The sequence below is a fragment of the Spermophilus citellus genome (genome assembly GCF_964194105.1).
Source record: "Spermophilus citellus genome assembly, chromosome: 7".
In the NCBI taxonomy this organism is placed as follows: Eukaryota; Metazoa; Chordata; class Mammalia; order Rodentia; family Sciuridae; genus Spermophilus; species Spermophilus citellus.
The window spans coordinates 95,740,037-95,763,999 of record NC_138188.1 but is presented as its reverse complement, the minus strand read 5'-3'; positions in this window follow the sequence as shown (position 1 = coordinate 95,763,999).

Sequence of the window (23,963 nt, the reverse complement as noted above, 5' to 3'; positions counted from 1 at the left end):
AGGGGATAGGTATTCAAATGCCAGTCGTCAGTTTGTTGAAGAGGAGCATTTTAGAAGAGGAGGAGTATCAATCTATCATGAAAGGGAAGAGAAAGAAGCCAAGTATTTGTGGATTCACAGTGTAATGAGGGCAGATGGATTAGTAGTAAATGTAGTGAAATAGTTGATGTAAATAACCTATATACTTTGGTAGCTATACAATGTCAATAGATCAGCTTTCTGTTTAGGTTGTAATAGTCGGAAATGGTGGAGAAATTGTGCTTTCTGTTCTTGGAATGATGTTCCAAAATCCAGTCAGTAAAACCAATGAAAGACCCCTGAGAGGGTTCTAGAAATTTTACTTTGTAGTAGTAAATACAAAGCTGCTTTTCTGGCTGTCACTTCAACACATCCCCATGGATAGGGAGAGGACCTGTTGTCTTATACACTGCAAATTGTTGACGAAACCAAGTTGATGGTCATAGCAAAAACCTGCTATCTTCAAGCAAGCAGAAGAACACAGTCTTGCCCCAATTGAGCAGAGCTTAGAGCATGTTAGGGAAGCTGTAGATAAGGGAAGGGAGAATAAGTAAACTCCAGATGGATTTGCTGCTCTTTTCAATAATTGGACAAATCACAAGAAAAAAATACTTAAATAAAAACTATGTCACTAATGTGTGATATCAGGTCAACTTCACCCTGGACCAGCTTATTAAAAAAAATACTATTTTTAAAATTGAATAGGTCAACCTTTCTCAACAGTGAGTCATTGTCAGAACTAAATTTAGCTAAATCCAGGCCACTGAACACCTGCTCTCATAATGCCTCTCTTACACAATTGTAGAGGAAAGGCTATACTCTTGTTTTTAGGTCCCACTTTTATCTATTTTATTTTATTTGACATTTTTTTTCTTCTTGGTAAAGCTAAGAATACTTGAAAAGAAGAAAAACTAGTCCATGTTAAGCACATCAATGGCAGAGATGAGAGAGCTCCAGAGTCAATTTCACTGGAAATCTGAGCTGCCCTTTTGTTGTGAGCAGCTGTAGCATCATATTATTCTGAACATTCCTCCTTTGCCCCGTTTGACCTTTCAGATACTAACACAAGCATTAATTGCCCTGACCATGGAACAACTGTCTGAACAGTAGGTACAGATTGCTGAACGGTTTCACCACACTTTTCAACTTATTTGTAGACTTGTGTTAGGTAAATATGCCTTGGATAAATATAGAATAAATAAGTGCATGTGTGTATGTGTGCACACAAAAATAATGCTATGTAAATTATAATATGCATATTACATTCAGAATAAGACTAAAAATTTTTCCTAATACCTACTGTGGTGTAGAAAGCAAGAAGAAATTGATTCATAAACACTTAAAAGTTTTATGCTTATGGTAACTCTCATTTACTTTGTATTCAATAATGGAACAGGATTAATTGCTGAATTGATAACTCATTATTTAAATTTAAAGATGTTATGTCAAGATTAATACTGAAATATTTTTAAAGGAAGTAAAACTAGAAGCAAGACAGAAGTGTAAAGATCTAGTCCTTATCCAGATTTTTCTAAGTACTTATTAGATATAAATTCAACTCCATTTCTTTTATTCTCTGAAACTTAACCTTTTACAGCTTCAAGATCTGTATCAAAACCCTTTATTGATATAAATATGATCTTCCACAGTTACCACAGTGGATTGAAAGTAAATGTTAATAGTTAGGATTTAATCAATATGTGAAGAAACAGGGGCCAATAATTCATTAATTTATTCAATATATCCTGAGAACAAGTGATAGAAATGGGATATGAACTCAGACTTCTCTGAATCCTACAATTTTTTCTTTAGTCATTAGATCCCAACAATTTTAATATATAGGTCTCTATTTAAAAATTTTAAAAATGCAGAAACTAATGTAGTATAATTTAGAAATTAAAAGATTGACATGAACATCAACATCAGGTTCTCTGGATTTAAATCTCACCTCTTCCTCTGAAGTAAATTATTTACACTTGAAGATTCATTTTCTTACCTTAAAAAAGAAACCATAGCTCTTAATCTATCCTTATGAACAGGAGTAATAATTCACAGTTAAGTGACTTGCAGGCCTGGCTTATGGGTGGGAACCATTGTACTCTGCCTGCTTATCTTAATAGAGTCCTTTAAATATATTTTTATAGCACATGAAAACCATCCCCCACTTTATCTTAATGGTTTTCTAGTTACCATTTTTCTTTATTGACATTGTCCTGAATTTTTGTCTGATAAAGATAATTTCTATTGTGTCTTAGAGTTAACTTTACTCAATGTAGTTTTTCTTCCAACACACCAGAAACTCTTCTTCTCAGTGGATTATCTTACTTTTTGTTTGTGGCTTACATTAGTTTTGGGAATAGTCCTTCTCTGTCTATGAGTGAACATTGAAAACTACTACAACATATATACTAACTTCTAGAAAACTCTCTGTTAGTTTCTAATGCCTTGGGTTATATTATTTTGTAAAAGTTGAATATCTATGCAAATTCACACTGTTCAGAACAGTTTACTTTTTTTCAGAACATGAGCTCCATTTAGTTAAACAATGATAAGTTCTACTTTCTGTTCAATGTCTCTGTATAACTCTGATTTTATTTGAATATGACTATGTGCATCATTAAAGAAGTATAGTTATATTTATCCCTTAAAAAATAGTTCCAGAAGGAAAAAAATATCTTGAATCTTGTTATTTCCTCCTTCCTGTAAAGAAAAAAATATTTTCTGCAATGACTGCTATAAATTATTCAGGTTACCGAAGCTTGGAAAGCATGTTAATGCTTATAGATGTTTGCAAGTGAAATGGAGAATTATAATTTCAAGTAAATTCAACATATTTGCTTGGCTACAAGAATCTGATATTTTACTAAATGTTTCCTTGCATATCTTAAACAATGATTCTTAGATACAACTCCCTATATACAAAGAATTATAATAGTTTAACTCTGAAACTAGAAAAAAACCACATGGTTCAGAAATTTGTTCTATTACTGCTGTAACAAATTTAATATATATTTTAATAACAGATATTCAAGACTAATTGCACCTTAGTTTTAAAATTATTTTTAAAAATTTGCAGGGTAGAAAATTAAACCCATGTCCTCACACATTAGACAAGTTATCTTTTCCAATTGAATACCTCCTCAGACACTTTAAATTCTGCTTAAAACAATAGTTTCTAAATCATGAAGAAATAAATTTATCATGAAAACAATATTCTATTTCATTGATTAATAAATATGCCTAGGTGTCTGAATTTTCAGTATATATGAAAATAGTACATAAAAGTAAATTAAAATAAGGAGCTCACATGTTTTCTTCAAATAATCAATGTAATTTGATCACTTATTTTAAACTTTGTTGCTAGAAGCATGACATGATTAAAAAAAACATTTTGTAGAACTGAAAGAACTGGAAAACATAACTTCTATTCTAATATCTACTAAAGGATCATAAATGTACAAGTGAACTCAAATTTCCCCAGCCTGTGGTCTCTTATTCAAATATGAGAGTCTGGGGCCAGATAGTTTCTTTAAAAACAAACAAACAAACAAAAAAACCACTTCTTGCATTAATAATTTGAAATTCAATTTTTCACCAGTGATTGAAATGAAAAGGAATCTTTGCTTATATAAGTAATTCCTGCTTGAATTTCATCTGGTTGTGGCTCAACATTACTAAGGAGTAACATATCCCTGACAGAAACTTGGGAAGTACTGTGATTGTATCATAGAATTTAATTACTTTGGAATCAGCTTTACTCTTACATAGTGAAGACTGAGTGTAGTCAGTGAGATTGCTCCAGTGGGATGAGGCTAGGTAATAATGCATAGACAACTGCTCAACTCTAGAGCCTTGAGAGGACACTCACAAGGAAGTAGTCATGAGAATGCCAGTAGATGAGGCCTCAAGAGTTTGGTTGTGGAAAATCAATGAGATAAAATTTATTTAGTTGGTGCCTTGCCCAAATACTCTGTTTCTTTCAGTCTACTAACTCATTTCCAAGTTCAAATCAAGGAATGGAAAGTATCCATTCTCATAAAGGGAAAAAAAATCTGCTAAGAAACATCCCTTCATGTTATTGTATAAAACTGGGGATTCAAAGAGAGAGAAGGTAAGTCTTCACCTTGACAGGTTGTCATTTGTTGAAAAAATAATTGTTAAAGTAGTTTGCAATCAGGAATCTCATGTAAGGACATTTAATAATACCATAAATATACTAGGGATTTCATCTAACTGATTTGCTAAACACAATGTTCTACTTTGTGTGTACAATCAGTTGATACTATTATATTTTGATGTCCACATATTGATGATTTTTCTAGAAGGTGCTATATCCTGGCTTGTAGTATTTATGAGCTTGACAAAAAAAATGAAGCCATTTAAAATTTAGTTATGATGGTGTGTCCTCAGTAAATTTTCATATTCATGTAGAAACTAATGGTGTTCATCCTTTTGTTGAATTCATATTTATTGAGAGCATGTTTATAGTAAGAACTGAGTACTGAGCACAGTGTTCCCTCATATGCATGTGTATATGGTGTTGCCTTTCTGTAGCCTACCAGTTTTGAAGGTCAGTTGCCCCCATCAATGATGACCAACAGTATTCTCAAAACTCCAACTCAATTTCTTGAATGAAGCAACTATCTTACTATTTAAGCCTTTGTGGTTTCAGGGTGTCTTGGAAAATGACGTATGTAAAGCTGGTATCTGGCTACATCAATGACCTTGGTAAGACCCTCCAGAAAACCTGGATTGTTGGGACTGCTAGAGAAAAACAAGGAGAGTAAATAGAATTTTATATGAGTTTTGAAGGAAAGATGTAGATGATTGAAGAAATGGAGATGAGGTATTCTAAGGAGGCAATACTTCTTAAGAAGGCACCACCAATATGCCAGAAATGTGAAGGATTTGGGATGTTATATAAGAAGAATCCAAACAGTGAAAAACATGTCAGACTTTCAGGTTTGTGGGATGCTTTATTGTCTTCTACTTTTGTCTTAAGGATTGTATTAAGTGAAGAGTTCACCACAGGGAGAATTTATAAAGCTTAGTTCATTCACATAAACTGTGGCTTAGTTAAACCATAACTTTTCTCAAGTACCTCTGCTGGTATAACAGCATCCACTTGTAATTTCTCAAACTACTTGAAAAGTTGATGAATTGGTCAAATCATTGATAAATTACAAAGCTCTAACAAATGAATTAGAAAGTTCTCAGAATCACTCTTGAAAAAATAAAATGAGTTTGATCCTTACTCACCTGCCTGACACTTTTGATTTGGCTTATTATACTCCATAAATCATTAAAATTAGGTGCTGAAACTCCATTGGGCTTTTTAGGAAAATATTGTAATTTTTAAAAAGTGTTATGAGCTATATAGGTCACATGCTAATTATATCCAAATATTCTAATGCTCAAACTTATACCATATTCATTACTTGGGCTTGACCATTATTTTGCTTTAATTTTTGTTATTAGGTAATCCATTTTATTGTAACACACTACATCTTAAAGTTTTTGAATAGATAAGATATGTACAAGGCCAAAATCATCCATATGTGTGTGCACATGATAGGTGTGTGTATGTGTATGTCTTCACTGGAAAAATTATTTCTCCTTCCAATCCCTTTCTCCATCCTACCAATTTTTATTACACAGCACTATTCCCCAGCCCAATATGTTTACAGGAAATTTACTACATTTTTATATTCTTCCAAATGTTTTTTAATACATATGCAAGTCATACCATAAATGTTAGCTTTCATACTTTCTTTTATCTAGTAGGATAACACCCCATGGCCTGCCCCTTGCTTTTGTTGACTCCAGACATGCAACTTGAAGATTTTCATACAATTACCTAAGGGTTTCCCTGGACTTCATTATTTCAACTTTTTGAAAAAGTGTCACTTATCATGTATCTTATTTGAAATGGTTTTTGGAGATGGGAGAGATACAAATTACTGTAGATTCAAATGCCGAAAGTCCCAATCCTGTTCTAACTATCATTGTTATTTTTATGTAATTAAATACAGAGCTAATTAAGGTGTTATCATCCATTTCCAGTTTCGTTTGAAATCCTTAAAAAGTGTATTTTTCAATCTTTTCTAAACCAGAAGGTAGAGTTTCCTCATATAATGTTCATAGCATCCATATTGAAGACTCTTTATCTCAGAAGTTTAACAATTACCCATTGTTTTTCAGAGGGATGAAATTTCTCTGGAAAACAGTATGGAGAATCCTTAAAAAACTAGAAATGGAAGCACCATTTGACCCAGTTATCCTTCTTGGCTTTTTAAGTCCAGAAGACTTAAAATCAGCAATAGTGACATGGCCACATCAATGTAATAGCAACACAATTCACAAAAGCTACATTATGGAATCAATCTAGATGCCCATTAACAGATGAATGGATAAAAAATTGTGGTATATGTATATATAATGAAATATTACTAAATCACAAAGAAGAATGACTTTATGACATTTTCCAAAAAAATGGATAGATCTGGCGATATCATGCTAAGTAAAATAAGCCAAGCCCCCCAAACTGAACATCCAATGTTTTTGCTGATAGGCAGAAGCTAATCCAAAATAAAGGGGAGAAGGTGAAGAAAAGGAGTTTCGTAGACTAGACAAAGGGGAATGAAAGAAAGGGAGCAGAGATAGGCATAAGAAAGATGGTAGAATAAGTCTAACATAATTATGTACACATATGAAAATACTTATGTGAACCCCACCATGGTGTCCATCCATAAAAATGGGGCTCTATTTAGAATAAGATATACACCATGCTTATATAATTCTATCAAAATGGATTATATTGTCTGTATATCTAAGAACCAATAAGAAAAATTAAAAATCACTCCATTGGAATTTAATGAAGCCCTGAAATGGAAAAGATTTCAAAAACAGACTTTAAGACACACTGCATCTCACCACAACCTTAGGCATGCGGCTGTGTGAGTCGTGGCCCCTGGGGGTTTTCCTTCCAGGGACTTCCCTGTGACCCACACACTGGTGAGTGAACGCAGAAACTCTTACATTCAAAACTCAACTCTCTGACAAAAGTCTCTTCACTTGAAATGCTTGTTCTTCATTCCATTAAAGTGGAAGAAATGTGTATCTGTATTCCAAAGATCTCTCCCAGCCTCCTCTTCAAACTACTGTTGCCTTGGAAGCCATTCTTCCATACTTCAGTTTCCAGATTTGACATGAAAACTATTCACGTGTCTTGGCCAACAGTCAAATGAGCATATTTGAGCTACTTATCCCTGTGAACTTCAGTTGCTGGAATACTAGTTAATGAATATGAGCAGGTAGTAACTTTGGGGAATATTGGAGTACGGAGGACTTGGCCTGTCCATACTTTCATATGGCTACACTTTCTTGTATTCTAGTGACTACTTCTGAGTTTTCAATGTCACATCTTTTCTGTTACTTAAGATGCTTCTTATCTCTGTATCTGTGCCTCTATCACTTTAGCAGTTCACTGATATATTTCATTTTCTGATCACTGGGATTTATTTTCCTCCATATTTCCTGACTTTGGCTAGGCAGGTTTTTGTGATGTTAGCTTGGTCATTGTGATAGTTATTAGTGCTGTTTGACACAATCTCCACTTCTCCCTATTCAAAACATTTTGTCATTTCCATTTGGGAGACCTCTTTGGGCTTCATGGAGGTCAAGTAACTAATTATGGTTAACACATTTTAGAAAGAAGTATGTGTGTCACTTCCTAGCTGAATATCTAGTAGTGTGTATGACACATGAGAAAATTTTCTCTTTGCCTCTGTCATAGTGGTTGGAAATATTTAAGATAGTGACTGCTCTGAGAGACGGAGGTTAGGAGCTCAGATTGTTCCTTAACAACCCCATATGAGTATAATGTTAGGAAGGAGTGTTTCTTTTGTATTTGTTTGTTTAAAACCACTGAGATTTGGAGGTGTTTCTTACCACGGCCTAATGTATTCTACAGCTTATTTTATTTAGCCACTAAGAATATTTCTCCCTTCTTGATGGTAGATGGTTTCTGGTTACATCAAGTGGCCACAGGAGGAGGATTAAGAAGGCTGGAGTGTTAGTGTATTTTTAGTCTATCTCCAAATTTAAGGCTCTTCTAGAAGCTGAGGATACCATAGAATTTAGAATCTGAGTCACTGACAAAGCAGGGGAGTACCCAGTTAGGGAAGAGAAGATGTGATATATAGCAGGAAGCTGGGAATGATGGTATAGAAAGCCTATACAGGAGACTTCCTCATAAACAAAATAAAACCTGTAACATAAGGGTAAGAGGTTACTCAAGATACCATCCAGCATCGGAGGGAAAAGAACTTAAAGCAGACAGATCCTCTGCCAACAAGCAGCACAGAGCCAAAAGATTCAGGATTCCTTGGGTAATAGGATAAGCCAGAACTTAGTCATAAATTTGGCTTTTAAGTATAGGGCTGCTCTTCCTGGAGAACTGGCAAGGAAGAAGTAGAATTTCAAACCCCAAGCACTGTATGATACTAGCCATCCACAGAGGTGCCTGGACTATTTTAAGACCTGGTGATCAGGTCAAAGCCACAGGAATAAGGCAGAGGTTCAGTTCTTGGGACTGTAAGTTAAACCCACCACATTAATGGAGATATTGAGTGACTGTCAAGTTTTTCAGATTTCTCCTTTCTATATTCAGGATTAGTTCTTGATGTTGATGCAGACTTGATACTGCAAATGAAGGTGAGGTTTTCCCAACCTCAGGAAAGGGAGCCATGGTGAAGAGAGAGGACCTGGAATAACATTACAGGTTGAATAATTACTATTTTCTTGTATTTCTGTCTTTTCCTTCTGCTTTGTCTTTGCTGTCATCTGAGTATTCAGAATTGCTACAGGGGGCTAACAGATTAATGAAAGAATACATTCCCTCCAACCTTGGATGGTTGTTTTCAGAATCTGTACCTGAGTGTCCTACAGATATGACATTGCATAAAATGATGTCTCTGCGTATTTATTACTATTTCTATTATCTGTATATCTGTATATCTATTCTAGTCCTGTTTCTATTTTTGCTCAATTTTATGATTAATTTGGGGGGCACATTTTCCGATCTGTTTTCAATTCACTCTGCTTCCAGACAAGTCGATCATTTTGCCTACTGATTTGACTCTCAGATCTAGTAAGCACTGTTTATTGACCTTGATCATCTCTCAGTCAAGTGTAGTCCATCACTCCCACCCTCAAGTGCATGGCATCAGGCTGTATAAGAGTTCGCCTGGGCTCACACACTTGTACTTCGGCATCCCAACATGGTTACCTGGCTTGACCTGGCTTTTAAAATGGAACTCAGACAGGCTCCATGGCAATCAATGTAATTGTGCTGCTTCAAAGGAAGGCTTCTGCTGCTTCCTAGAATCTGAAGAGGTCTGTCTGGTATGTCTTCCTATTCAAAAAACAGAAATATTTCCTGTATAACACAAGTAATTTAAACAATAAAGATTTATTTTTTACAAGAATATAGGGAAATACAAATCCATTTTGAAGGGAAGAAAAGAGACAAAACAATTTTTATTCAAGCAAAAAGGCAATTTTATCAGATACAACAAACATAGCTATGAAAAACATGCCGTATTCTAAAATAATTCTTGAAATGAAAATCTGGAGATCTCTACTATAACCATGGTTTTGCCTCTGATTTATTTTGGACATGGACAAAGATTATATAATCTTCCAGTTCTTGGCACAATACAGGGGAAAAAAACAAGGTTAAATTAAGATCAAGGCCACTTTTAATATATAGTTATTTCAAGAGAAGTTTTCAGTTTATAGTCTGATTTGTTTTAAGAATTAATGAAAAAAATACAATCATATGTCATTTTTTGATTTCCATTCAGGGAAAAAAAAATCTGTAGATAATCATGAAAACTTCTGTTTTTAAGACAATAATGATAAATGCTATTTATTTTTAATTTTGTACTAGACACTTGCTAGGGCTTTACCTGTGTGAACTCACTTAACATTCCTTGTAACTCTATATCAGTTTACTAGAGCTCCATAAAAATATACCTCAGGTCGTGTGGCTTCGACAACAGAAATGTATTTGTGCATATTTCTGGAGGCTGAAAGTCTGGGATTAGGTGTTTGCAGGCTACTTTCTTCTGAGACCTGTGAGGGAAGGATCTGCTCCAGCCTCCTTCCTTGGTCATAGATGGCTGTCTTCTCCTTACTTTTCTTCACGCTTTCTCTTGTGTACAGATTTCATCTCCTAAGAAGGACACCAGGCATACTGGAGTAGGACTCACTCTAAAGATCTCATTTTAACCGCTGTATCCTTATATCCAGAATAGGCCACAGTTTGAGGTTTATAGATTGAAATTTCAGCCTATGGACTTCAAAGGGGATGAAATTCAGTCCATAATAACTCCTATGAAATACCAGTGTTTTCCCTATTTGAAAAATGAACTGAAAAATGAGAGTATTTGGAATCACACTGCTAGGAAATAGATTTGAGCAGGACTATTTCACTCATAGTTCCCTATTCACATCAGCCCTTCTCGCTTTCAGAGAATTGCAAATATAAAGAAGTAAGTCTCAGACTATGATCTCAGAAGTAAGTTATTTTAAAAGTTTAAACAGTCTTCAGTGGAACTCAAGTACACATTAATTATCTGAGGAAGAGGAAAAAAGAGAATAATATGTGTTCAGTTTTAAGAAATGGATATTTGGTCTTAAATTATGTAATTACATTTAACCTTTTTTTCAGATGATAAAAATAATGGATATCTATTGTAACATTTACCATTTACGTAAGATGAAAATGTATTTTAAAAAGTTGCAATCACAATTCCATCCTTTACAGATAAAAATTGGTAACATCTTTCTTTCCTTTGGGCGTTTTAAAGAAATATGTACTAATTATATCTATCTATCTATCTCTATCTATCTATGAATAGTATAGGGTTAACTTTCTTTAGTTCACTATTAGTAGGCATCATGACATTTTTCTATAATTTTATATAGTGAAATAATTTCAAACCTTCAGCAAAATTGCAAAAATACTGAAAGAACTTGAGTTAACACTTGACCCAGATTCCTCAGTTAATAATATTTACCCACATTTGTATCATTGTTGCTTTTCTCTGTATGCTTGCATGTATATGTTTCCTAAGTACACTGAATTATTTAACTTCAATACAACTATAAAATTATAAAGTTAATTTTGCATAGTACAATTATTATCATATAAATTGTGTACAAATTTTGCCAATTATCCCAATAAAGTTACTTATAACAAAAGGAAAAAATTCTGCTTGAGAATTTCATCCAATTTTTTTATATATTTAACTTAGTTCTCCTGAGCCTTTAATGCTTGAAATTTAAAGAGCTCTTCGGTCTTTCTCTTTCATGGCCTTAATAATCTTCAAGTACAGTCCAGTTATCTTGTAGAATGTCACCTTCAGCTTAGTTCATATATATTTTCTTATGAGTATACTCAGTTTCTGCATTTTTGGCAGGAAATCTACTAAGTGACATCCTGTTCTTCTTAGTGTAATCTCTCAGAAGGTACAGGATATTGGTTTAACTTATTGCTTATGATATTTGATCACACTATTAAAGCAATATCTGCCTGGTTTCTTCACAAGAAAATTATACTGTGTGGCATTGCCCATTTCTAAATTTAAAATTAAAAGACTGTCTACCCCACATTTTTAGAATCATGTGAAGGAACTGGAACTCACCCTCTGTGATGGAAATGTAAAACAAACAGTACCACGTTGAAAATATTTGAGTATCTTAAAACATTAAATATGCACATACCATAGAATTCAGGATTCTACTCTCTGGATTTCCCCCAAGGAAGTTCACACATAAACTCATATAAAAACTCAAAAACAACTTCGCACAGAAACTTAAATTTTAATAGCCCCAAACTGGAAACTGCCACATATCTATCAATAGGCAAATGGCTAAACCAATTTTGGTGTATCTATAGGATGGAATGATAATTAACAATAAACTTGAATGACTGTTGGATATGTACAACAATATGGGCAAATTAATTAGGCTGAGAAAAAGATGACAGAACTCACCCTCTCAATACAAAAAGGTACATGTTATAAGATCTCATGAATAAAAAGTTTATGAAAATGCAAACTAATTTATAATTACAGAGAGCAGAACATTGATTACCTGGATATGAGAATGATGAGGGTAAATCATAAGAGAGAGGAAGGGACCACAGAGGGGAACAAGGAGGCTTTTGGAAGTAATGGAGATGTCCATCATGTTGAGCTGTTGGTGGTTTCATGAGTAAACACATGCCAAAGCTCATTACGGTGTTCACTTTGCGTGTGGTTGATTATAACTCAATTATACTTAAGTAAATTGAAAAAAATAGTGCATCTGCATTGACAGCATAATCTTTAAAATGGCATGTTATTTATCTGAAATTAAGTTTAATATTTTGACAAACAAATGAACACAAAACATTTAACAGAAATACAATAAAAGAAATAAAGGGAGAAAAGAAGAAATCCAAGGGAGATAAAACAGCAAGTCGAAAAGCCCTGGAGTCAGATGAGGTTAGGAAGGCTGGCAGGTAACCTTCCTGCAGGGCTGTATGAGTCTTCTTTTTAATTTTTTTCATAAAACTATTTTTATATAGTTTCAAATGTAAAGGGATTGTGTTAAATGCACAAAAGGACTTAACTAGGAAGGTGCACTCCAAGCTGAAAGGTTACTCTTGCTTATAAGTAGAAAATGACTTAGAGGAGGACAGTACTAGTGTTAGGTGACCAGTGTGAGGGCTCGTTGAGTGTCCCCAGTGGGAATGAACCCATCTTACAACTAGGGCTATGGTGGAGAAGATGGAAATAAATAGAGTCAGTCTATATTTCATAGAAATGATAGCACTGGGTCAGAAGTGGGGAACAGGGATCAAAGGATGCAAGGATGATTCCTAACATCCTGTCTTAAGAATTTGGTGAAATGAAGTACCAGATAGTTAATATGAAAATGTCAAAGGAGGAGAAGATTGTCAGGGAAAGACCAAAAGTCGAGTTTTGAACATAATGAATTGGAGATGCCCATAAGATATCTAAGTTAAAATGAAGCAAAGGTAAGTGAATTAGTGAAATTTAGTTTCCTAAAGCATCAAATGTACTGAAAATACAAATATGAATAGAATTAATTGATGTGATCTCTGATTGTTCCCTTCATCCACATATTTTAAAAGTAGAAATTCTCTGTAGTACTTTGAGGTGTAATGCAATTCTAAGGGTACTTTATGCATGATAAATACTCTTTTAAAAACTTAAGTTCATCTAAAGGCTCCCTAGTGGCATAAAGTAATATCCCCAACTGTGTAAAAGCATATATTATTAGAGTATTCATGAATATTTTAATCATTTTCTTGTACTTAAGATAACCGAGTAATTTTATTTGGTAAGATTTTTTTAAAAAAATTGGGTATTTGGGTATAATTTTTAAAATATCATATTAATTAAATATCAATATAGGGTTATTGTTGCATTATATATTTTAAATTGCTTTACTTCTGGTTGGCCACATTAATAAAGGAAATTTATTTCACATAAACTGGAAATTTTGAGATCCATAAAAATGATAGTAAAGATCAGTCTGAGATCTGATCTTGGTAATTCCAAAAGATTTATTTAAACATATTAAAAGTAGCATAATATTTAGCTGCATTAAAGTTGGTACTGGAGAACTGCAGGCAATATCTCTTAGTGGGGATATAAGTCAGTTCTAGAATTGATAAATCATCTGCCTCAGACACATATATTCATGAGAGCTGCTCAGAAAGTTAACTCTTCAACTGTCCTTCATGAGTTCCCCCATTTTTAATAGAACAGTCATATGACAGTGCTGGATATGAGAAGAAAAGATGTAGCCAAATTATGATAAATATTTGTAGGGTAAAGCCTATATAAAATAATTCCCCAAAGAATTCTGTTTATCAATCTACCAAAGTTTTGCCCACTGAAGACCATATACGCAAGAGTTTTTACTCTATTGGGATAGAGATGACTTTTGGATAACATTCTATAAAGAGCAGAATATGATCAATCTTAAGGCCAAGTTCTGTTCTTTTAAATAATAATTATACTACAATCGTATTCTCTCTCTCCCCCCCCCCCCGCACCCCTTATTGGTTGATTAGGGTAGAAGAATATCCTCTCCATTCCTTCTTTTATAAGAAAATTATGCTACAACTGTGACTAAGAGGATATATTTTTGTTAAAGCTGATCATCCACTTAGTAAGCAGAGGTTGGAAGGAAAACAGTATTCTATTTTTGGTTGTTTCAGCAATGCAAATCCTGAGACCTGGAAAGGAGTGAATGCCATTTCTTGTTTAGTGGTACTTCCTGATGCTCTGGAAAGTGTGGGTTTGTGGGTGGAACTAACAGTGTGGTGCTGCTGGTAGGATGGAGAAATCTCTCTCACTCAAGGAGAACCCTCCAGGATCAGGTCTGCTGGGGGGGGGGTCTCCCAGCATCCTAGAGACACATCTGATTCACCAGCTGATCTTCACTTCTTTCTTTCTTAGAGCATCAAATCTGCCATTCAAACTTCTTAGGGTGGAACAGGTGAAGGTGATGAGCACAGAAGACGTTCAAGTGCCTCTGTGTGGAGTGGGGTACATAACACAAAGTCATAATGGAACAACTTATCTCTTTCTTCAGTAGGCTGGTTACTGCCTACAAAAAAAAAAAAAAGAAAAAGAAAAGAAAATTATGAAATTGATTCATTTTTAGATAAAATATACTGCTATATTTTCTTTTACAAATGAATAAATCAAAGCCAAGAGAAGCCAAATTACTTTCTCTCATGTAATGGAACAAGTTGTTACTGGTGCCAGGATTTCCACCCAGAATTTGGTCTGTGCCAATTACTACTTCTAACATCAAAGAGATATAGCTGTCTTATTGGAGGAGCCTGAGGCAGGAGGATCACAAGTCTGAGGCAATTTAGGAGACCCTGTCTCAAAAAAAAAAAAAAAAGTTGGGGGACTAGAGGTGTAGCTCAGTGGTAGAATGCTGGCCTGGCATGTGTAAGGCCCTGGGTTCAATCCCAGTACTACAAAATTAAAATCAACCAACCAACCAGGAGAAGCCCAAAACAATTTCCCTCTGAATAAGGTTTTCTATTAGGAAGCGTAGGATATATCATGTGATAGTGATATATAGTTTTTTTTTTCTTTTTTCTTTTTTAAAAGAGAGAGTGTGTGTGGGAGAGAGAGAGAGAGAGAGAGAGAGAGAGAGAGAGAGAGAGAATTTTAATATTTATTTATTTTTAGTTATCAGCGGACACAACATCTTTGTTGGTATGTGGTGCTAAGGATCCAACCCCGGCTGCACGCATGCCAGGCCAGCGCGCTACCAATTGAGCCACATCCCCAGCCCAAGTGATATATAGTTTGTTTGTTTTTTGTTTTTTGTTTTTTTTTTCTTTTGAGAGAGAAACAGAGAGAATTTTTTAATATTTATTTTTTAGTTATGGGCGGACACAACATCTCGGACACAACATCTTTGTTGGTATGTGGTGCTGAGGATCGAACCCGGGACGCACGCATGCCAGGCGAGCGCACCACCGCTTTAGCCACAACTCCAGCCCCAAGTGATATATAGTTTTAATGTTAGTCCTTTATATCTGAAATGAGCTTTCACAGAGAAGTTGCTGGTTTGACATTGATGCCTTTTATGTGGGCGTGCTTGCGTGCGCGCGCGCGCGCGCGCGCGCACACACACACACACACACACACACACAGGACAAAGAAATCCATATTGTCTTACCATCCTTGGAAGTAGAGTGCCTTGAGACAAATCCTATAACACAGGGTCTTTAGCATGTTCCATATCTAGGCTAAAACTGTGAGACAGTAGGTCTTCATTTCCAATTTCTTTGAAAATTGCTTTTCCTATGTTTTCTGCATTCATAATACAGGCAGTACTTCCCAATCACATTCACTGTTCATGTACAAGATAAATAAGCTAACTTCAAGAAGCTTACTGGATATATTTTCAGGCTTTTTGTAGTTGCTGCTTTTAATGAGTCTTAAGTGACTCAGTCCAGGTTTTGCATGAAAACAAGATCCTGTCTCCATTATTTTGGTAAAATAACATTTTTACTGTGATAGATAGGTTGACCATGATTCTGTGCTTGATTTTCCTTTTAAAATTCAGACAGATCCTTCATTCTTGGTCATTCGGTTTTCTTATTTTGTACTCTGTGTGATGCCTTATTAAAAGGACTTTCCCTTCATTCAAAAAGAATTGCTGCTATACTGTCTTTGTTTTTAATGGTTTAGTTCTCCAATGAGTGGACGATGTTCTGATGGCCCAAATGATCTAAACTTTTTCTTTCTAACATTTAGTTGGCCTTCTGTATATGCTGGCTATGTATACAAATTCAATCAACTATGCATTGAAAATCTTTTAAAAAATTACATATGAACTGAACATGTTCAGACTTTTTCTTCTTATTATTTGCTACACAATACAGTATTATAGCTATTTGCATAGCATTTATGTTATGTTAGGTATTATAAGTAATTTAGAAATGATTTAATGTGTAATGGATTATATGCATAGGTTATTTGCAAATACTATGCCATTTTATCTAAAGGACTTGAGCACCTGCAGATTTTGGCATCCACAGAGGGTCTTAGAACCAGTCCCCTGAGGATACTGAGGCAGTGCTCTATATGTTTCGTTTCTCCCATTGGGCTTAAAACGATAACTGTCAATATTGTCAGGTCGGTTAAAAATGTCAAAGACAGTTTGCCCTCTACTAGCATAAACTGAAAGACACAGCTAAGATGCAGTAAAATTCAATATTTAGGATTCAAATGATTTTTATTAGTCAAAGGGTGCATCACATTCAAAATCATCTTCTGTAACTATGAAGGGCTTGTGGGGTTTTTTTTCCATTTTACTTAATATTGTAAATTATCATTAAAATGTGTTTAATGATTTCCCCTTTGTCAGATAGGAATTGTAATGATCAGTATAAACTGGAAGCTCATACCACTTTTAACTCCATACCACCATAGTAACTTGAGATTATGTTATTATATTTAAACAAAAGCAGTATCTTCTTAAATTCCCTCTTAAAGATAAAAACTGCAGGGTGAATGAATGAACCACTGAAATTAAGTGGGTTTGGCATGGGTTCTAATGGCTCTGGCTCACAGAGGTGGTAAAAATTCTATTGGCACTGCCCTGAGTACTTGGCCAATCATAGAGAAATCAAAGAGTCAATCAGTGTTACTAATGTCATTACTTTTGAGCTTTTAAAATATAGTAAAAGTCCATCAATATTTATACAAAAATTGTCCCTATGATAAATATTTGAGTAACTAGGTAATATATACATTTAGAAATTTAAAACATTTACTTTGTGAATATTTATTTTATCAGTAGAAAATAAAATTTTAAATTGTATACGCTAAATCTTATGTTATTAATATTTCCTTGTCTTCATTATATAAGGACAATGTTAATACTTTTTGTCTTTCAGTTCTAGATGCTTTTTAACATTTCACAACATCTGTATTCCTAGATATCACTTTATGTATTCTAGGATATTTCTTGTTCGCCTTAAGATGTTGTATAAAACAAGAGCTATATGCAAGCTGCCAAAGGATATAAGTCTGGAAACCTTCGAAGACTATAATTCTTTTGAGAAAGATACAGACATCATTCTTTGTGAAACAAGAATAAAACTATGCCCTTTATTCATTGTCAATGGGCTTGCTCTTCCAGAATACATTACTATCTTTTATCTAATAGCCTATTACAGACTGCAGAGCATGTAAAAGCAGTGATATTGCTCAGGGTCTAGAGATTTCATTTTTTATTTCAATGCCATTATTAAATAACCTCTTAGATGGAAATCCAATACCGGCACACTACATGATAAGCTCTGTTAATAGCTCATGTTATGCAAGAATTGAGCAATTACTTGAAACTTTAATAGGAGGCCTATGAAAATGTGTAATTGGCCAGATTTTCACCCACAGTAATGTTATGTAGTTACCTTAGTGTTAGAAGATTAGAATGTGTTCCTTTGAAAAGAGCTCATGAGGCAGGGCCAGATAATTAAAGAGGGGATTCCTTTTATCTAGGACTATTGGGATGAGGGGGATAAGAACACTTGTAATTTGTTCAAACCAAAGTTGTGCTGGAATGAGATCTGAGCATGAGGACTTGGCCATTTTGATTTTTTTTTAAGTTTTATAAATATGTATGTCCCCAAGAAAGAATGCTTTTGTGTGTGTGTGTGTATGTGTGTGTGTGTATTCATTATAATATGAAGAATGTTTTTTTTTGTGTGTGTCCATTCATTATAATGTGAATAATAGTAAGTTTGAAAGAGAATATATGGGAAAGTTAATATAAATTCCTTAACTGCTGCAGAAAAAGTAAAAAAAAAATACAAAAAGTCAGGGATGAAGAAAGAGAAATAATCACCACTGGCAGATTAGGCATAATTATAATTAATGATGATGATGTTATTATATTCAGAAAGCAGTGATACAGGGAAACCACACTGGAAAGGAGAGTAATTATGAAAATTTTGAAATGTTGTCTTATCAGCAGGAGTCACAGAGTTGTGTACTCAAGGAGCTGAAATAGATGATTTTTATGGCATTCTATAATTTGGTAATAATATCCTTTGTTCTATATCAGTGAAAATAAATGAGTCTTTAGAAAATTACTGATCTAAAAATTAAATCAGGTATTGCATTTTAAATGGGAACTATAACTTGAAATTCTTCAGCAAAGTTTTATATATCCAAGAGTAGGAAGTAGGCTAACGACTGACATCTCTGGAGGAGCTATGGATATCAGGTTAGTTTTGAGGAAAAAAAAACCCTCTTCCTTTGCACTATTTTATTGTGTTAAATGAGTCATAATGCATGCTCCCGATATCTGACAGAGGTGTTTTATGACACAGTTGTTTCATGTTTTATTTAAGGTCCCCTCTTTTATTCAGGGGATCCAAAAGTAAATCTAAATGAGGAATACTTGGGAGACAATTCGAATAAAGATGGCTTGTTGTCATCAGAATTGTCCCCTTCTCCAGACAACCATGGTAGTTGTGCCACATCTATGTCATTTAGCTTGGGTCCTTCTTCCTCTAGGAAGGCTTCTCTCCCAGAAGTCACCTCACTCTTTTTCCAAATGCCATTGTATTCAGTGCCTTTTCTCTCTCTAGGAGCTCATGGCCAGCTTTGAATGCAGCTCAAAGCGTCTCAGACCTCCTGTGGATCCACTTTGGAAGGTTTTCTCTAGCTCTTTACTAGTGATCATTAGGCCCCTTGAACTCAGCCTGGGTTTATCTTATTTCTGTTTTTATGCTTGCCTAGGTCTGATATATCTTTAATGACCTGGGAGGGACTCTTTAGTTTGCTTCTTCCTCATAGTAAAAAGTCAGCATTAAAATACTGATGTACCTGAAAAGATTGCTAGGTAAATAGTTATATGTCTGAAAAATAGAATCTATTTTAGGTCCTCAGTTCTGAGTTTTATTGTCAAAATATTTAGAATCCAATCCACCTGTGAATATTATGTTTGCAAGAATTGTCATCACCTGCAGGATTTGTAAGAAATATTTACCCACCCTGAGCAGGAGAGCAGATTTGGGGTTTACTGCAATTAGATTGGGCCTGAATAAATAGGAGAAATGCTTTTTGTGGCCAACGGTGGCCTCACTGATTTCATCTCTGTCACTGAGTAACAGGCCCGTTTGAAACTAACAATTTCAAGTTGGAACTGATTTGAACTAATACTTAAACTATTTGGACGAATAGTTTCAACTTTGTATTATTGCTCAAGCTCATTGTGAAAAATAAGTAGGAACAAACACTACTTATTCCACAGAGAATATTGATACCTATTCGGCAAAAGCCACTCCGTTCCCCTAACAGCTCTTCCCTCTGAATTACTCATTGGGTAATGCAGAGCAAATTTACCCCAATATTAACAACTTAAAACATTAAAAAAAAATGGACCTCACATGACTTATGCAGGTCAAGAATCTGAGGTCACCTCATGGGGTGTTCCTGAGGCTGAGTCTTTCCTGAGGTTGTAGGCAAGCCATTGTTGCATCATACCCCAGAAGACTGGGTTGGGACAGAGGGTCTGCCTCTAGCCCTACTCATAGGGCTGCTGGCAGGTGGCATCACTTTCTTGCCAGTTGGGTGCTCTGTTTGGCTGCTCAGAACTTGGCAACCAGCTTCCAACAAAGTAAAGCAGGTGAGGAGAAAAGTCCAACATCAACACTTCCATTTATTATATTTGTTGGAATCAAATCATACAAGTCCAGCCCATCCTCAATAGGAGAGGCTGCGTGAGAGCATGTATATTGGAGAGTGGGGATCACTGGGGGCCTTCTGTGGAGAAGGGCTATATTGTTACCAACTTGCTGACTCAACTTGAGCAAGGCACTTCACCTCTGGGATCCTTGGTTTCCATTCCTTAGAAGTTTAGAGATTTCATCATAACCTCTTTTTATATTTATCTGGACTCACAAGAATGATAATGTAGCTGAACACAATGACAGAGGCTTGTGACCCCATTACTCTGGAAGCTGAGGCAGGGGGATCCCAAGTTTGAGGCCAACTTGGGTAATTTAGCATGGTGCTGTTTCAAAATAAAAAATAAAAAGGGCTGGGAATGCAGCTCGGTGGTAGTAGAGTGCCCCTGGGTTCAACCCCCAGTGCCCTCCCCCCAAAAAAGAAAAAAACACAGGTAATGTACAAATACAAAGGAGAGTGATTAGATACTGGAGAACTTGGATAGAAACATTTGTGGTGCAGGGTGGATTTAACTTTAGTAACCATAACCCAATTTCTCTCTGAGATTGCTGATTTATTTAAGCTATCTGAGACATCTTCCAAAGACATCTTATTAAAATTATCAGTAATGATTTAAATAGTATCATGGATTATTTTACATATACTACTTAAGGATCTTTTCTCAAATTCTCTCATCTAACCACTCAGGAAATGGGGATCCAGGATCATTTCATGTTTTTCTCAGTCACAAGGCTAATTATTGGCTTTTATCTCTGCAAAATATTAGAGGTAATAGTGAGGCAGGAGAAATGGCTAAAATGGACAGGCAGGAAACTTGGGCTTCTTGGAGATCAGATCTCTGTGTAGCAAGGTTGAGAAACTACAGGCACAATCCAGGCCTCACCAAGGTCAGGTCAAATGCTGTGTAAGCAAAGAAAGAAAAAAGAAAAGAACTAATAGTGAGGCATCTAGTGCCTGATACTCAGACCCCCACAAAAAAAGCCCAGTAGCCTGATTGGACCAAAGAGCTCATGATACTGAGTGCTTTACCCAGGATTGGGTAGGAGGCTGGCTTCCTCAACCCTGTAGATCTATATAAACTCCTGGACAATATCCTTTCTTTGGTATCCCTCTCTTGGGACCCCTTCCCATTGGAAGCTCTGCTTTCTATTATTGTAATAAATTCTGTTACTTTATTCTCACCCTTGTGTCTCTGGGTTTCATTCTTCAAATTCATGAGACAAAAAAGTCAACCCCACGTCTGTGCTAAATTAGGATTATAGATATTGAAAACTTACTTTGTGTCTAGTACACTTTTAAATGCCTTTTTAATCTCCTAACAAACTAGCCAAGCAGAACCATAACGACTTGTAATGGTCACATCTATGTGCCATGGTACATTAAGTATATGCTACCAGGCAATCTGGCTCCAAAACTTGGGCTCTTGACTACTACCTTCTGCTGTGTACACAGAGGCTGCAGAACTTGCACAAGATCCTAAAGCAAATTCAAAGGAAGGAGCAAGAGAGCAATGCAGTTTATTTGTTCAATCCCACACCCAGGGAATTGACCACCACAGCAGATGTTGTGGTATTTCCGGAATGAACACTTTTTAAAGTGTATCCAGACCAACAAAATCCAGAAAAATGTGGTAAAGTGGGAACAACATCAAATCTAAATTAGAAATTTGAGTACCTAAATCATTCCTAAATGCTAGGAAGTCCATGTGAACCCCAGTTTCTTAATTATATGTTAAACACAGTAATTTTACATCCCAAAGACATAACATTTTTCTGTTACTATAGAGCCTGTTAGATACAATGATCTCTTCTTTTGTTCAGCCATGTTAAAGGATCTGGGCTTCAGCATCAGATAAAATAATGAGGGCAGCTAGGTATGGGTTGATAAACACCAGGGTCAGTAAACGTGAATTATTTCTCTTGTTTCTGTCCTCAGAGTGAATCACATGCTATAGAATCCCCAGAATCGCTTACAATGAGGTACACAGTATGACTAAAACTTCTCTGAAGGCTTTTTTTTCCCCAGTATTTGATTTGTTTGGCAGATCTAGTCAACAATTCAGAGAAAACTCAGAGTCTATTTTCTAGTTGCTTTAGCAAAAACAGCAGAGAACACATAGATCTGACACTTTGAGGAAACAGTCCTAGGAGTTAGAATATCAATGCTGAATTTTCCCCTTTTCTACTATTTTTTAATACAAGAATACCACAATTGTTTGCACTGAGTATGATTAGACAGATAAAATATGGGATACTCAGTTAAATTCAAATTTCAGATAAACCACAAAGAAAATATTTAGTATCAAAACTTTGGTCATATATATGTACAAAAAAAGTACTCATTGCTTATGTGCAATTCAGATTTAACTGGGCATTCATATCTGTATTTGCTAAACTGGTAACTTAAATTTTGAGACCTCTAGAAGAGTTGAGAATCTTCTTTGCTCTTATGGTTTTGAGGTCTGGGGTTCTTATGCCTTCAAACTCCACTTTAAATCATAATCCAAGTAAGAGCTGAAACTCTGTATCTTAGAAGAAAAAGCAGAGACTTTGACATAAGAGGGTCCTAGTTCCAACCTCGCTCTATAATTTACTAACATCACAACGATGAGCAAAGTCTTTAACATGCCTTTATTTTATTTTTTTCATTACAGTCATAGGAATGATGAAATCACCTCAGAGTACTCTACTATGGATCAAATGCATCTAAAATCCTTTAGATTCCCTCAATAGTATCCTTGGCATATGTTTGTATTCTTGGTCCCACTTTTCTTGTTTCTAGAAAAATATGTGACTTGAATTTTTTTAAGCCTTGCCTGCCTACAAGTACAAATAGTGTTAAATTGATAATAATAATTTGAATTTCATCAGATTTCTCCTAGATATGTAACAATGCTAACCAACTTTCTAGATTTTTCCTATTTTTTGGAAAACTCAGGGAAGTCTCACTGGTTCTTATAATTTCTTATCTCCTCCTTTTAAAAACATTTCTCCTATGTTTCCCATCTCTAGCCTATTTCTTGTCATCTGCTGCCCATGAAGCATTTTAACACCATTCATCACCCCTGTTGCTGTAGCTTCTGACATCCTTGAGGTCATTCTTTTAACTTTACATATTAATCTCTTATGCTTCTGAGGTTACAGACCCTTGGTGGGATACAGAGGCAAACCCTTATTCTGGGGCTCAGTGCACTAGGGCCAGACTCTATTCTGATCCGAATGGGGACAATTCCCCCACCACCCACCCACCCTTGCCATTTGAATTATCTGAAGGGCTATTGCTTTGTTTTCCCATATTTTAGTTTTCTTTGTAAATTCACTCTTCCTGAGTCCCAACACCCCCCTTGCCCAAGCCCATTCTCCTTCTTTCTTTCTTCTCTATCTTCCTCCCTTCCTTCTCTCTTCTTCACTCTACCTCCCATTCCCTCTTTCCCTTCCTTCCTTTCTTTCCCTTCTCATTCCTTTCCCTCCCTCCCTACCTCCATCCCTTTCTTTCTTCCTCCCTCTAAAAGTCGAAATTAGGGCCTATTAACTTAACCTGAGGATAAAATGATTAACAAATACAGAAAAAAAACAACTCATAGCAAACTGCTTTTCTCATCCATAATATACTACACATATGCCTACA